This window comes from Sinocyclocheilus rhinocerous, unplaced genomic scaffold (genome assembly GCF_001515625.1).
Source record: "Sinocyclocheilus rhinocerous isolate Xijiao unplaced genomic scaffold, SAMN03320098_v1.1 scaffold1740, whole genome shotgun sequence".
Lineage (NCBI taxonomy): Eukaryota > Metazoa > Chordata > Actinopteri > Cypriniformes > Cyprinidae > Sinocyclocheilus > Sinocyclocheilus rhinocerous.
Window position 1 is genome coordinate 1,120,107 of NW_015651446.1, and position 15,557 is coordinate 1,135,663.

At 38.9% G+C, this 15,557-nt stretch overlaps 1 long non-coding RNA gene across 2 annotated transcripts in view; it reads right to left on the bottom strand.

The window, feature by feature from the left end:
* Positions 1-7,797, bottom strand: part of LOC107712818 (uncharacterized) — a 22,711-nt gene extending 14,914 nt beyond the window's left edge. Inside the window, exons 1-3 of one of the 2 annotated variants that reach the window (XR_001636833.1) lie at positions 7,536-7,797; positions 5,590-5,699; positions 3,595-5,364 (exon numbers count right to left, since the gene is read on the bottom strand). This is a non-coding gene — a long non-coding RNA (uncharacterized LOC107712818). Of the gene's footprint in view, positions 1-3,594; positions 5,365-5,589; positions 5,700-7,535 lie in introns of those variants that run through there. The other variant, XR_001636832.1, reaches the window with a different exon arrangement.
* Positions 7,798-15,557: the final 7,760 nt, after the last annotated feature.

A 15,557-nucleotide genomic window follows, 5' to 3' on the forward strand; every position in this document is an offset into this window, starting at 1 on the left:
TAACAATGAAGCTCTCCGTGAAGATTGAATGCCCTGCGTTTACGGGAGGTGGGGACCTAAGAGCTTCACTCTGAAGGGGCCTCTCTGGGGGGTAGCCAGCATTTAGAAGATCTGATTAATCATAGTCTCTCTCTCTCTCTCGTTGAGGTGATAGCTCAGAGGTAGCAGGAGGCCTGGCCCTCGTTACGTGTGCGTCTGGGGAGAGACAGCAGTTTACAGAGCTGTGTGTGAGCAGGGAGATGAATGAACGGCACAGTGAAATAATCAATTATCACTCTCTTCACCACTGGAACAGGCCCACACATACACTGCAAAAAAATATTCTTAATCAGTATTTTTTGTCTTTGTCTTTTATTTCACTTGTTATTTCGATAAAGTAATATCCTCAAAACAAGTTAACTGAAATAAACACTTTTATTCAGCAAGGATGGCGTAAATTGATCAAAACTGACAGCCAAGACATTTGTAATGTTACAAAAGATTGTTTAATTAATGCTGTTCTTTTGAACTCATAGAATTCTAAAAAAGTATCATGCCTTCCACAAAAATATTTAATAACACAACTGTTTTCAAAATTGCTAAGACAAAAATAAGCATATTAGAATGATTTTTGAAGGATCATGTGAAACTGAAGACTGGAGTAATGATACTGAAAATTCAGCTTTACCATCACAGGTATAAAATACATTTTAAAATATATTCAAATACAAAACAGATATTTTAATTTGTAATAATATTTCACAATATTATGTTTTTTCCTGTATTTTGTATCAAATAAATGCAGCTTTGGCGAGCATAAGACCTTTAAGAGATATTAAAAAATCTACACTGAAAGTGTGTGCATGTGTGTGTGTATAATAATAAAAATGTTATAAAATATTAGGATTTTTTTTTTTTTGGATAATGGGTTGTTTTTCTTACCCACTTTTTTTTACCCATTTATTTTGTTAAATATTTTTTTCCTTTAAACAATCTGAAAAGACAAAACAGTTTGCCAAAGTGTAAATATGCAATATTGCTTCAAGTAAATATATGTGGTTTTAAGGATATTAAGATATTTTACCAGAAAACAAAAATATTAAGAAAATGATTTTTTGCAGTGCACACACTTCAAAAACAGACAAACACCATTTGTGTCCAATATATAAAACAAGATAAAAAATACTGGATTTTATACCTTTTGTGTCTAATATTAATTTAATTTCCTACTGTCAGTGAAAGCCCTTAACTGTGTTTTCCAGTATAGTCTGTGATTTTGACACCGTTGGGGATTTTTCAGGCTGAAAGGGTTTTTACTGAACACTCTTGGAGGAATATAAGTCACCAGAGTTTGTGAAGAGAGAAGCGATAAAGGGGAGGAGATGAAGAGAGAGAGAGAGAGAGCAATTGCACCAGAATGGGATGAGAGGTGTCCACTGAGAATTTGGAAGTGGAGGATCTCACTCTGGCGTTCAATCTGCGCCAGCTCCAATACTGTGGAAATAAATTGGTTTTTAAATAGATTGCTAAGCCTCTATCAGCGAGCCACTGATGTGGGTACATTTCATAGGCGGCTATTTAAACCAACCTAAAGCCCATCCATAGTGTAACCTTATTAAAGATATCTGCCAGTTAGACTTCACTAGCTCAGCGTGCTTCACCTCCCGCCTGAAATTAATCTCTGAAATGATACACGCGATAACCAGCCTCACACATATGGAGGAATACAGAGCAGGACTGTAATTAATGTAACGAGGCTTAGTGGCCTGTATCAGCTCTCCGTTAGAAATGGACATGCTGTGAGACTCAACAGGAGATTGTGAGGTTTAGACTAGAGGTAGGAAAGTTGTCTGTTTGAGAGGTTGTGAGGCTGAAAGGTCACAATGTTTTGAAATTGTAGCAACATCGCCAGTCAAAAATTTGGACACACTACTCATTTTTTAAATTATTTCCCACACTTTAGAACAATAGGAATCAATGAAGTTAACACATGCACTAATTAAAATAAAGGTTCCAAAGGGGGGGTTGTAGAGTAAACTGGTTCCCAACAGAACCTTTCTGTGAACAGTTCTTGATGGAACGTTTTTTTCTTAGTGTGAAGAATATTTTAATAATCTAAAGAACCTTTTTGCATTGTATAGAACATGTTGTGCAATATAAAGGTTCCAAGGTTTTTAAAGGTTCTTCATGAATCTGTCAATGCTAATAAAGAACTTTTATTTTTAAGAGTGTACACTGAAATGTGCACACTATTTTTATTTACAACTTTGAAAAAAATATTTTTACCTTGTATAGGAATTTAATAGAGAACAAAATACGTTTAAAAAAGTTCACCCTTCATTTGCTCAACCAGTTTCACAATGCTTTTCAAGCAACATTGGATACTTTTTGGCTGCTTTTACTTCACCATATGGCCCTGTTTAACCATACATGTTAAATTCATGTTAATCATATATTTATATTTATATATGCTTTAAGCAAAAGGCTTTCAAAACCATGAGAATCACAAATTCAGTCAAGTGTGTCCAAACTTTTAACTGGTCATGTAACTTCTCCATTTCCCGTATTGAGGGAAACATGCTAATACAGCACATTTTCAATTGATTAATGCCACTGATCTTATTTGTGGTGAAAAGCATTATGTTCTTGAGAGAAGTCAGGGATGATAGAATATCATGACATCATGTATGAGGAAAATCCTTTAAAGGAGCAGACTTAAAAATGCTGAGCCTATAAAAAAATAACCCTTTGAGCTGGGTTTAAATACCAACCCATACAACCATGAAGGGTAAACTAATTAGTTGAATGAATATTCATTATACAAAGCAAAAAATTATTTATATTCCATAAACTGAATTAATCGAGTATAAACAGTAGATTGTAGTCATGCGAATCAATTAATAATTCATACCTTAAATGTTTATAAAGCTTACATACTTCAGCTTCCCTTTGATGGGACAAAATGGCCCAAAAAATAAATAAATAAATAATACTGACAAACATGCTTTATATTAATTAAAGTTACTGCAGAGAAAATGTTCCTGTAATTTAGGGCTTTTGCGACTGAGTGAATTCAACCTTCTGAGAGCAGACATAAACAAAAACATCGATCCTACAGCTGAATAATCCGAATATAGAGTAATGGACGCTGTGTCATGTCACAAAAACATCTCAGTCTTATTCTAAAGAATGTGCTGATGACCAGAATGACATCTATTTTGTCTTGTTGTTTGGGGCTACATTTAGTCTTGCAAAATAATCCGCAAGCTGTCGAATGCCACAAGCTCAGACAACAACAAGAAAAGAGGGCTCAATGGTATAAAAAAAAAACTAAGCAAATAAATAAATAAAAATATCCCAGAGCAAACTCAGCAGTAATGAATCTCAACATTACGATAAATGCTTTTTGAAGCATAACAACACTGCTTAATTGTTCATGATTTGTTTGTATGTGGTGTATATCTTTAATATCGTTTGTAATGTATTTTTTGTTTTTGGCTTGCATATTTATGACCTACATTTAAAACCGATTTTTCACATACAAAAGGACAAAATATACAAATGCATCATAATTTTACTTAAATCAAGCTTTATTTATGATATGAGGGGGTAGGAACAAAGACGATGTGCACATAAAAATAATTTCAATAAAGAACAAATGAAGATGAGCTGCAGAGGCCTGAATAATTTCATCACGTCATAAACCACAGACAGACGGAAGTTAATCTGTGTGAGGAGTTTACAGCGAGATATTTACTCGACAGCATCAATACAAATGATATCAGAGAGAAATTCTATCAATATGCTTCAGACATAACAAACTATGAGAGGGTAGAATATTTTAGTAAAAAAGAAAACAATTATGTTAATCTTAAATACAGCAAAATAGTGTAATATAACATAATTGTTAAGGTTGCATGTGACCTTTCTCACAATTGTCACTCCTAAGGCACTGTTGAGCATAAAGTAATAAAGGAATAAATGAAACGCCACATATTTTAAGTGTACATGCTAAGAATAAAAAAAACAGTAACATGTTTTAAGCAGCCAAAACCTGTTAAATCTAAAAGTATTCATCTAAACAGATATTTCTATTAGTTTTGAACCTATGCACCCCAAAACACCTTAAAAATTATATCAAAAATGACTTAAAAAGTTAAACAACAGACTAAAAAAACTGATCTGATTTTCAGTTGTGTGGGTCCCCTAGTGGTAAAACATTACATTATTCCTCCTCCACACCTCTTTCCTCTCTATTCATTTAAACACATAGCCGAAAGAACGATAATTACAGAGTGATCAAGGACAGAGCGGGCTGATTGTTGCCTTTAGTCTATCTGAAATGCTAATACATCACTTAAATGTGCTGAATGATAATGGAGAACAAATTAAAATGTTTGCAGATTTTCAAATCGTCCACGTCAACACACATCAACAGCCGGTCTGATTGCAATCTGTTAGTTTTTATGCAAAATACATCTATATAAAGAGCAAACTAATACTTTTTTCTCATGGATATTTATAAGATTTGATCGTAAGCTTTCATAAGTCAAGTAGATCCTGTTAGGTTTCCTAAATGGATTTCATGGAGGTTAGAATGCAGCATCATACGCTTGGCCCATACATATTCATGATATACGCGTGCCTACATGGGAAGCCACGCCGCAGTCAATCTAAAGCCGTGGTAACTGTTTATCTGCAGTGTGTTCCTTTACAATCCGCATAAATTTAGCTGTCAGTGGCTTCGTGGACATTTCATTCAATTTTTTCCCCCCTCCATCCCTCTCGGGGCTCCATATGGAAACCCTGCACGATAAATGTCATTTCAAAATCAATTTGCATTAAAAAGGTAGAGTGTGTGCGGTCCTGAGAAAAGAATATATGGCACAAACCGAACACATTTGCATCTACAACTCCGCCTGGGACATTACAATATACAGCCTTTGGGGTGAGGACGGCGAATCATAAAACCCCCAGTTTTTCCTTTCCGCTGGCTGAAAAGATGTGTAGCAGGAGTAGCCGGATAAATCAACAGCACAAGCATCAAACAGGAAATGCAGCTTCGCTGACTCAATAAATGGATGTGGGCGTGAACCTCGGCGTTAGCAAACGCATGTGTGTGTGCAGGCAGGTGGGCCTTCTGGATTCAACGCTCTCTCTAGTCCATTGCAGTCGCCGCCGACATGACTCTCCTCGACTACTCGTATTCTTAATCAATAACAACGAGAGCCGTATTATCCACCCAAGAATACCCGTCACCGAAGAGAGTCTTTTACAGAGAGAAACAACAGAACCGCCGGCATCGTCGGAAAACGGAAAGGCCTTTTCAAAACAATTGATTGAAGACGCTTTGTAGCGCAAGGCAAGGGCTTCTCAATGGCTCGTCTGCAAACAGAAATTAACAGTGCATTTTTGTTCAGTAAACGCCTCAAGAAATGTGGCAAGTGTTTTTTCCTTTTTTTTTTTTGGGTGCTATTTCCTCCCAGCAATCTGTGCTCTCACAGGGCCACTCGGGGAAAGGTGCATTTAATGAAGGAGTGGGGGATATGGGGCAGAGGTGGTGGAAAGGGGGTTATGGGTAATCCACCCCCCCCAACAGCATAAACTCACCTGGGATGCAAGGACCCCCGCGGAGGTCCTCCGGCTAGCATCCATGTCCTGACTCCCATTGCCACTGCGATGATTCTGATGATGATGATAGTCCACAGTAGCGGGTTCACCTAAAAACACAGACCGCCGGGGTTAAAATAGAGCGGAACGCGCAAGATCTAAATGCTATTATGGTCCACTTCATCACATGCTGCACATCTCATCTGTCTAAATGATATAGAAATGGGAAAAAAATTTGCCAAATAGTCCATTAGCACCGTGAGGAGAATTCTATATGGAGACATGGACTCAAATGAAGCATGGCAGCCCCCCTCTATACCCCACTTGAGGATGACAGGGGGAGGGGAAAAAAAAGAAGAAGGGGGTGGGGGCTAAACTGTGTGATTAGTCTATGAGAGAAACCTTTTTTTTTTTTATAGAAAAAAGCAAGTTGTAATGCATATTAAATGAATCATATTACATAGAGAATTGTGAATTTCTTTATATAATAGGTCTGATATTTACTAATATTAAGTCAAATTCAGTCCATTTAGCAATTTCTGCTTTTTCATCATGGTGTCACACAAATTTTAACATATAAAGATGTTTTTAAGCTGACAAACATAATTGTGTAAAAATTATATTTTATTTAAAAGGTTTGCTTGAATACAATTTACACATTTCAACTTATTCTGTTATTTTTATTTTTTTATTTTTTATTAACAGGACTTATTTATGGTTGTTTCATTTTCATGCAAAATTGTACTCTTATTATAATTCCCTTATAAATAGCTTGTGTCTCAATTTACAGAATATTATTTTAATCAATAAAACACAGGGTCACAATTTAAAAACAACAAAATAACAAAATAAAACAGATTTAAAAAAAATAAAAAATTTAACAAGCAAAACAAAAAGTAATTTTTAAGAATATAAACATTATTATATTATCCCATCAGTTTTCCCTCCATTTCATGCAAAAATGACACCTAAAAAAAAAATAAAAAAATAACCCACTGAATTATAGTCTACGTACCTACCCAAATAGCTTTCTCTATTTTACACCGTTCATTCACAAAATGAGAAAAACACAATCAGCTCTCAATGCTGAAATCCACGTCTCGAAACCCAACAGAGAGAAAGAGAAGGCAGCACAAGAAACTGGAGGAGAACCTAACGGAGGCAGATGGAGAGGGAGAAGCTGGACTCGAGCACAAACGCAACAAAAGCCAGCGTACGGGCACACACCGGCAGTGTAGCAGCCAGCTGCTCGCTCGCTCTCCAGACCCTCAGCCTGCAAAACCATCAGACGCACCTCACACACACACACACACACACACAGCCACCCTGACGCAGGGCACACTCCACCAGTGCTATAGCCCCAGGGCTTTCACTCTCTCTGTCCATTTCTGGAGCTACACAAACACACACACACAACCCCTCTTCCAAATCCCCCCAGAACTCCAGGAGTTAATCAATGGCCTCCATGCATGGATTTTTTTTTTTTTGTCTTTGCCAAAGTTCCTCTGGGTCCATCCCTTTCTTTACCTCTTGAATTATATATATATATATATATATATATATATATTCCTACAATTTGTTTTATTCTTCATGCAAGAACCCATTCACTCTCTCACTTTTTATATTAACATTTTTTTTTAAATAATGGAATTTTTTCCATTATTTAAGCGAACTGCACTAGTCCACCCCACACTAAAAGAAAAAAAAACACACACTTCGAGCTGGACCCTTTACTGATTGCGATTTAATTGAATGGAGCCCATGAATATGGTAATTTCATGAGACACTTGACACGAGCATCAGGAGGTGTGGTGGACCACACCGGCAAAAATGGCCAAAAACAACGACACACACTATTGAAACAACTGACAAAAAACAATCAATATATTTGGAAAAAAAAAGATGAAAAAGAACTGGACCGATGTCCACATGTGGATGCGACTTACCCCGTCAAACCTTCAGCATCTCATCATGCCGCCCGGTTCAGCAAGGTGGGATGCCCAATCGTGATAAACCCAGGACGGTACGGCAATGTTAGAGAGAGCCAGGCGACCAGTCCCGTGGTGTGCAGGTAGATGCGGTACACATCGCAGAGGGGACGCTTGACAAAAGGATCAAAACCCAATGCCCACTCCCGAGCCAGTTGTTGCTTGACACAGCAAATGAACTTACAGCACAAGAGCGAGTGAAGCTGAGGGAGGGAGAGACAAACAGGGAGAGAGAGAGGCAGAGGAGGAGAGAGAGAGTGTTTGGAGAGTGTGTGTGTGTGTGAGAGACAGATGGAGAATGAGTGAGAGAGAGAGGAGGAGGTGGGGGTAGAAGGGGGTTCGGAGTGAGCGGAGCGAGCGAGGGAGAGAGAGAGAAACCACAGCATAACAAAACCTATAGCTACGTGGACGGCCACTCTCTCTCTTTCTCTCTTTCTCTCTCTATCTCTCTCCACCCTCTCTGGCTCAAAGGAAGGGAGAGAATAATTAGATTTGAGCCACACATGCTTTCCAAAAGCACTGACTCGTGGATCCCATGCACCTAATGTTGGATTAATTGAGGGAGATCTGATGTGCTACATGCACCGTGAGCCCTCAGCTCTGCCCCCCCCCCACCCCCTCACGACGCCAAAAAACTACCATCGTGATACGACTCCCTGCTCCTCTCTCCCAGCATATGGTGACTGACACGGCACTGTAGGCACAGAGAAAATAAATAATAGATTGTTTATTTAATTGTGAACACATACAGACGTTTATTAAGCTGGATTTGTGCTTCTGTCAGAGTGAAAAACAGTCAGTATCCATCTTAGAAAGTGTTGAGAATGCCAGCAGGAAAGGAAAAATTTTAGGTTTTGGGCTTAAAAACAACAAATGCATCCAATTTCACTTTTTGAGCATGACATTTCCGATTAAAAAACCTAAAATTATTAAAAATAGGCTTTCTTCACATATGAGATTATTCCCATCAGATAGATGGGAATAATGAACCTATATGACATCATTTTATCATAATATAGCATATATAGATCTATACAGAAATATTCTTTACAAACATACCTATAAATATTCCTTACAGTTAGGATTTGGAAGATTTTCTACACATTTTTGACTGTGAATAATCAAAAACATGCAGAAATGGTGAAAATTTTTGGTTAATATTAAGGAAAACATTTTTATTGTATCAAATTAAGCAAATGATTCCATTCAGCGTGTGTGTGTGTGTGTATGTGTGTGTGTGTGTATGTGAGTGTGTGTATTTGTATATTAAATACACACACACACACAAATGTGTGTATACATATACATATAGATATATATATACACACACACACACACATAGATAGTGTTGTATCTTTGTATTTTGGCCCAATGTTTGTATATGATTCACATCACAGCTGGTTGGTTTGATTCATGGCTTATAACTCTTTAATTTTTAGATTTTTTTCCCTAAATTCCTATTGGAAAACTTGCTGGAAAAAAATACCTCTGGAACCAAGGCTGCTGAAAAAATGGGTGGGCACTAGGGTTCTGTTCCCAGGTCAACCTAAGTTACTCACAAATTCACACAGGTGTCCTAGCAAAGTGTAGATCATCACCTTAACCACTGTTTGACAACCAGAATGTGTTCAAAAATGTAAAACTTTTGTGAAATGTTTTCATATATTCCTTTACAATAAATAACCCTTGGTTTATCTTACTGTTCTCTGAAAGCTCCACCACATAATGCAGTAGGGGGCTGTTTCCATCGAAGGGTCTCATCCAGGACAGATCCACGCTGCGGCTGTCGTTGGCGTTCAGGCTGGCCTGTAGGTTTCGAGGCGAGTGTGGCAGCTCTCTGAGGACAGAAGACAGCAAATACTCAAAATAAGGGCTGTTTCACACTTCTCACATAAGTGCTGCATAAACAAAGCTAGCATATAGGCTCTATATATATATATATATATATATTTATTTATTTATTTATTTATAGATCCACTGTGATTTGTGATTTTGTGATATATTTTCAAGGGGGGAAAAAAATATTTTTTTCCTCTGGTTTGTTCACAAATCGCACCCTGCACACACACATACACACATACATATACATACACTTGACTACACCGCAACAATTCGCTACCATTTCCACTTCAACATCATAAAAATCACATCAATAATATCAATATGATATTCAATATTCAAGGTAAATGGCAAAAGAAAGCAACTCTGGTAACTGGCTTTTAACAGGCCAGAAGACAAAGAAATCAGACATGTTGAATTTCACGCCATGGAAAGCGGTGTACTGCCCCCTGTTGACCATTCCGTCACGGTCCAAACAGGAAGGCCCAGACAGCTGGACCATATTGCGACGACACACGGAGCAATTATTGCAGGAAAAACACAATTCTTTATCAAGCTATAGTCGTCTAATTAACATTAGGCACGAAACAAAGCAAATCGGCGAAAATAGAGAAGAAATGGAGGGATGAGAGCCGGAGGAAGAGGGGGAGGAGAGGCGCTCTTGTTCTCTCTCTCTCAACACGAGTGCACGCTCTCGCATACATGAGCGCGCGAGTATCCGGCAAATAGAATTCCTTCAAACATACGTGGGTTGAAACACACTCCAGGGATAGAGAGAGGAGAGGTGCAGGGAGCAAAGGCCAGGCGCGCAGCTCCCTGTATCCAAATGGCATTACTCACTCTGAGATGTATTATTAAAGAAAGAAGTACCGCAGGCCATGGCTGACAGACCGTGCAACAGTAAACAAGAAAAAAACAGCAGCGTTTGACAGCTAAAACACCGTGCTTTCATTCTCACACTGATACCGACAACACAGAGATATGTTCGAATGGGATGCCTCATGTACGTACCTGCATGCGTTTGGGGTAAAAAGTAACTATGACACTCTATTTGAAATGTTTTATGGGGTTGCGATGACTTTTGATATTCAATTTGTGATTTTTTTCTTTTGTCTGGATGATTCTGTTTTCGGCCCTTCAAGGCCAGATGAGCTCAGCACAAAGACGTACGGCAGATGAAAAAATCATCCGCTTTTCTCTTTTACTTTTTAGCGTCCCCTCATTCGGCTCTTTATTGACACAAAGTAGCAATTAAGGTGAGAGTGTTATGGAGGGAGAGAAGAGGCCTTGTCTGCTAACACCCTTTGTTTGCTCATGCCGAAGTAATTGAAATCGACTTTCAGAAGAGAACGAGATACATTAATTGACATCTACAATAAAGACCCCGCCTTTCTCTGCATGTTATTTTGATCAACTCACCCCCATTTCAGGTCACAAACTAATAAACGGAAGGTAAAAACACATTGTGATCCGATGTTCCCTGTGGATTGTTTTAGAACACGTATGTAATGGCCAGCTATTAGTGTGCTATTTTTTCCCGCGCCGCCCAGCGTGGACACATTAGTTCATTAGCAGCTGTTTCACTGCTGTAAATATCTACGCCCGAGCGAAAAAAAAAAGATTTATTTAAATTTGATGCGCTGCCTGGTGGCTCGTGCGAGCTGAAGAGAGAGATATTCACCTATCCTTGCAATAAACAACACCCCCACCCCCCCAACCTCGCCTGCCTGGCTGTATTTCAATTCAACAAGCTTATAAACACACATACGCTAGCGCACACGAGTACGCGGGCATCCGGCAAATAGAATTCCTTCAAACGTACGTGGGTTGAAACACACTCCAGGGATAGAGAGAGGAGAGGTGCAGGGAGCAAAGGCCAGGCGCGCAGCTCCCTCTATCCAAATGGCATTACTCACTCTGAGATGTATTATTAAAGAAAGAAGTACCGCAGGCCATGGCTGACAGACCGTGCAACAGTAAACAAGAAAAAACAGCAGCGTTTGACAGCTAAAACACCATGCTTTCATTCTCACACTGATACCGACAACACAGAGATATGTTCGAATGGGATGCCTCATGTACGTACCTGCATGCGTTTGGGGTAAAAAGTAACTATGACACTCTATTTGAAATGTTTTATGGGGTTGCGATGACTTTTGGTATTCGATTTGCGCTTTTTTTCTTTTGTGTTAGTGCACTGGTGATCCATAGGAAAGGGGAAAAAAAGATCTCTTCAATATGTCAACTATTTCTCCTCGCTTTGTGGTTAAATGGAGAAATAGCGTCCCCTCATTCGGCTCTTTATTGACACAAAGTAGCAATTAAGGTGAGAGTGTTATGGAGGGAGAGAAGAGGCCTTGTCTGCTAACACCCTTTGTTTGCTCATGCCGAAGTAATTGAAATCGACTTTCAGAAGAGAACGAGATACATTAATTGACATCTACAATAAAGACCCCGCCTTTCTCTGCATGTTATTTTGATCAACTCACCCCCATTTCAGGTCACAAACTAATAAACGGAAGGTAAAAACACATTGTGATCCGATGTTCCCTGTGGATTGTTTTAGAACACGTATGTAATGGCCAGCTATTAGTGTGCTATTTTTTCCCGCGCCGCCCAGCGTGGACACATTAGTTCATTAGCAGCTGTTTCACTGCTGTAAATATCTTCACCCAGGTGAAAAAACTATTTATTTAAATTTGATGCGCTGAGTTTATTTGCCTGGTGGCTCGTGCGAGCTGAAGAGAGAGATATTCACCTATCCTTGCAATAAACAACACCCCCACCCCCCCAACCTCGCCGGAAAAAAAGATCTCTTCAATATGTCAACTCTTTCTCCTAGCTTTGAGGTTAAATGGAGAAATTTGTGGATCTTTCTTCTGAGAAAAAGACCTTTTCTGGAGGTTCAGAAGAAATCTCAACTATGTCTCAGACTTGCTTGGATATTCAAAGTGTGCAATCATATTAAGTTTCAATATGAACTCAAACCCAAATCATTCCTTAGGAATTTTAAGAAGAAACACCTGAGACAACGTTGATACTTAAATGAGGTCTCAATAGGAATTCATGATTAATTTTATAGCTCTTTAGATCAATAGTATGTCTGATTTATTTCTCCTAAAAGGAATTTAGGAAGATCCTTTGGAGTTTAACAAGAGATCTCAAAAGGTCTCAAATTTACCACCAAAGACACCAAAATCTGGAAAGAAGGTCAGAGACCTCAGTATGAACACAAACATTTCTCAGCAAACTCTCCCAAATTATCAAATTACCAAATTATCTGAGCTGTTAAGGAGAAACATCTGACATAAAATTGACACTAAAGTGAGATCTCAATATGAAAATATTTCTCACCATATTTTTTCAAGTCCGAATGATCGGAACTATTTCATTCATTTTAATTTTATAGCTCTTTACTCTTACTGTATGTCACCTCATCAGTCGGATTTGTTTCTATTTTATTTCTCCTAAAAGGAATCTAAAGTGAAACATCATACAAAGTTGATACTTTAACTGACAACTCAATTAGGTTGTCTAAGCTTTTAAAGAGCAATTCAATTTTCTTCTTGATTCAGCACTACTGTAATGTCAACCCATAAGAAAGGAAAGTCACAGACCTCCTTAAAATCTCAGTTGTTTCTGACAGACAGCTCCTAAGTAACAGGCCCCAAAATAATGTCATCCTCTGTTTCAGAAAAGATCTCATCTCAAACGCAGCTCAGATTCATCAAGACACCAAAATCTCAGTATGAACTCAAACATTTCTCTATTCATGTTCATTTTACAGCTCTTCGCTCTTACTGCATGTCAACAATTGTCTCTTTTGTGACTGTTTTTATTTCTCCTAAACATTTAAATTTAACAAACAACTTCATTAGGTCTTCTGAGCTCATAGAGCACAAAAAAAGTCCTTGAGTCAACACTACTGTAATGCCAAACCATGGTGACCAACAGAAATGCATTGTAAAGAAAAATCACAAACCTCCTTAGAATCTCATACCCCAATAATTTCATCTTCAGGAGTTTCAGAAGAGATCTCAAACATGTCTCAATATGTGCTACAGTTTGCCAAGACACCAAAGTCTGCAACAGTCTGCAACAAGTGTCAGACCAAATGATCTGAGCTGCTGTCCATGTTAATTTTACAACTCTTTACTATGCGTCAACAATTGTCACATTTGTGCCAAAATAAATTTTAGAAGACAACACCACTACTGCCATCCATACGAGGATGGTCTCAAAAACACACACACACACACACACACACACACACACACACACACACACACACACAGTGACTATACCTAGAATATTTCCTGCCAGGGAGACAGCAAGGAGGAAAGGGAATGTGTGAGCATTATGATGATGAGAGTGTGCGCGATACCTAAATCTGTCTATTATTACCACTGCAAGATCATGTGACTCAATTCACGTGCCAGTTACAATTATGTAGAGGGCGGAACATAAAATATGAGATATGATGTGAAAGATGGAGAGTGTCTAACCTTCTGCGGCTTTTGTAGCACTATTATTTGTCATTCCAATAAAACCCAGTGAAACCTAAAACTCGAGTGAGAGGAAATGAAGTCTACAATCCAAGCTCTTCCAACTAAATCTGTTTTTAAACACTTTCTCTCCCTCACACACACATGCATATACACACAAAGGCAACTAGGTATGTAAATTGGATGCTCTCTCATGCAAATTATTTTCTGGAGCGGCACTTCTCCTCCTCGCGTTTCTTTTCCATTTTTGAAAGTTTTTTGTTTTCTCCTTTTTTCCCCGCGGTGATGGAATTCGCTGCACGCTTCGCCGCCCTAGCCCACCTAGATCTCCCTTTTTACAAGTACACCAGGGAGTTCTGCAAGCTCGCCGTGGCGACGACGGTGGATGACGCCACCCTCAATCATCTGTTCTGTCTTGGGGCCAACTTCCATCGCCCCGTGGACCTCCCAGACACCACCGGACTAAGTTGGAGGGAAGGTGTTTTCCGGTGTCTGGGGAGTGTCTGGGCCCGAGCCAGAACCAGCCAGCCGTCGAGCCCGCCGGCCGATCATGTAGCAAGCCCGCCGGCGGTTCCTCAGTCAAGCCTACCAGCCCCTAAGCTTCCTCCAGTGCCAGCACCTCATAAGCGTAAATTGGATGCTCTCTCATGCAAATTATTTTCTGGTTATTAAAAACCGGCAAAGGTTGTTTGGAAAATCTGCCACTCTAGTGGGTTTCACTGTTTCAGAGCGTGTTAGAGAACATTTAATGGGGTAGTTCACCTAAAAAGGAAAAGTCTCTCATTATTTACTCACCGTTTCAAAGCCTTTTCATTTTCTTTCTTTTATGGAACACAAAAGGAGTAGTCAGGCAGGATGCTCACGCTGCTCTTTTACCATACAAGTGAATGGTGACCAGCGGCAGTCAAGCTCCAAAAATGACCTAAAATCTATAGTAACAGTAGTCCATATGGCTTGTTTGCTATATTCCAATACATCTATAGTTATATGAAAACATTCATGGTTCATTTAGTCATTTCTCTGAGCTTGATTGCCCCAGTCACCATTCAATTTCATTGAATGCAAAAGAGCAGCATGAACATTCTGCTAAATTTCTCGTTTTGTGATTCACAGAAAAAAAGGTCATACAGGTTTGCAAGTCAATAAGGGCGAGTAACTGATGACAGAATTTGCATTTTTGACTGAAGTATCCCTTTAAAGACGAGGATGTCAACAACTCAAAATCTGACTGAAACATGGGTTTTCTTGCACTCAGAATTACACAAAGCATGACATACAGCAGAGCATAAAATGCTTTGAAACCTCCCTCTCTCTCTGTTGCTGTCACATATCAATTGTGAACGGCTCGCTGTCAAGAGACTCCACCAATCTCATCATGGTCTTGGTCTGTCAATGCTGACAAAGCAAAATTATTGCTTGTCACTGTATATTTATGTCCATAAGGCTTTAACCAGACAGAGAGCTTCCTTTTTATGCGTGTCTTCTGTCCGTAGATTGACCATTGACCTCTATGTGCCACTATAAGAGGAAACGTTCAGATGCATGACAGCTCTGGAAGGATAATGCCTATAAATCTGACACTTGGAAAAAAAAACGAAAAAAAAAAACGGGCAAACGACCTACAGCCATCTCAGAT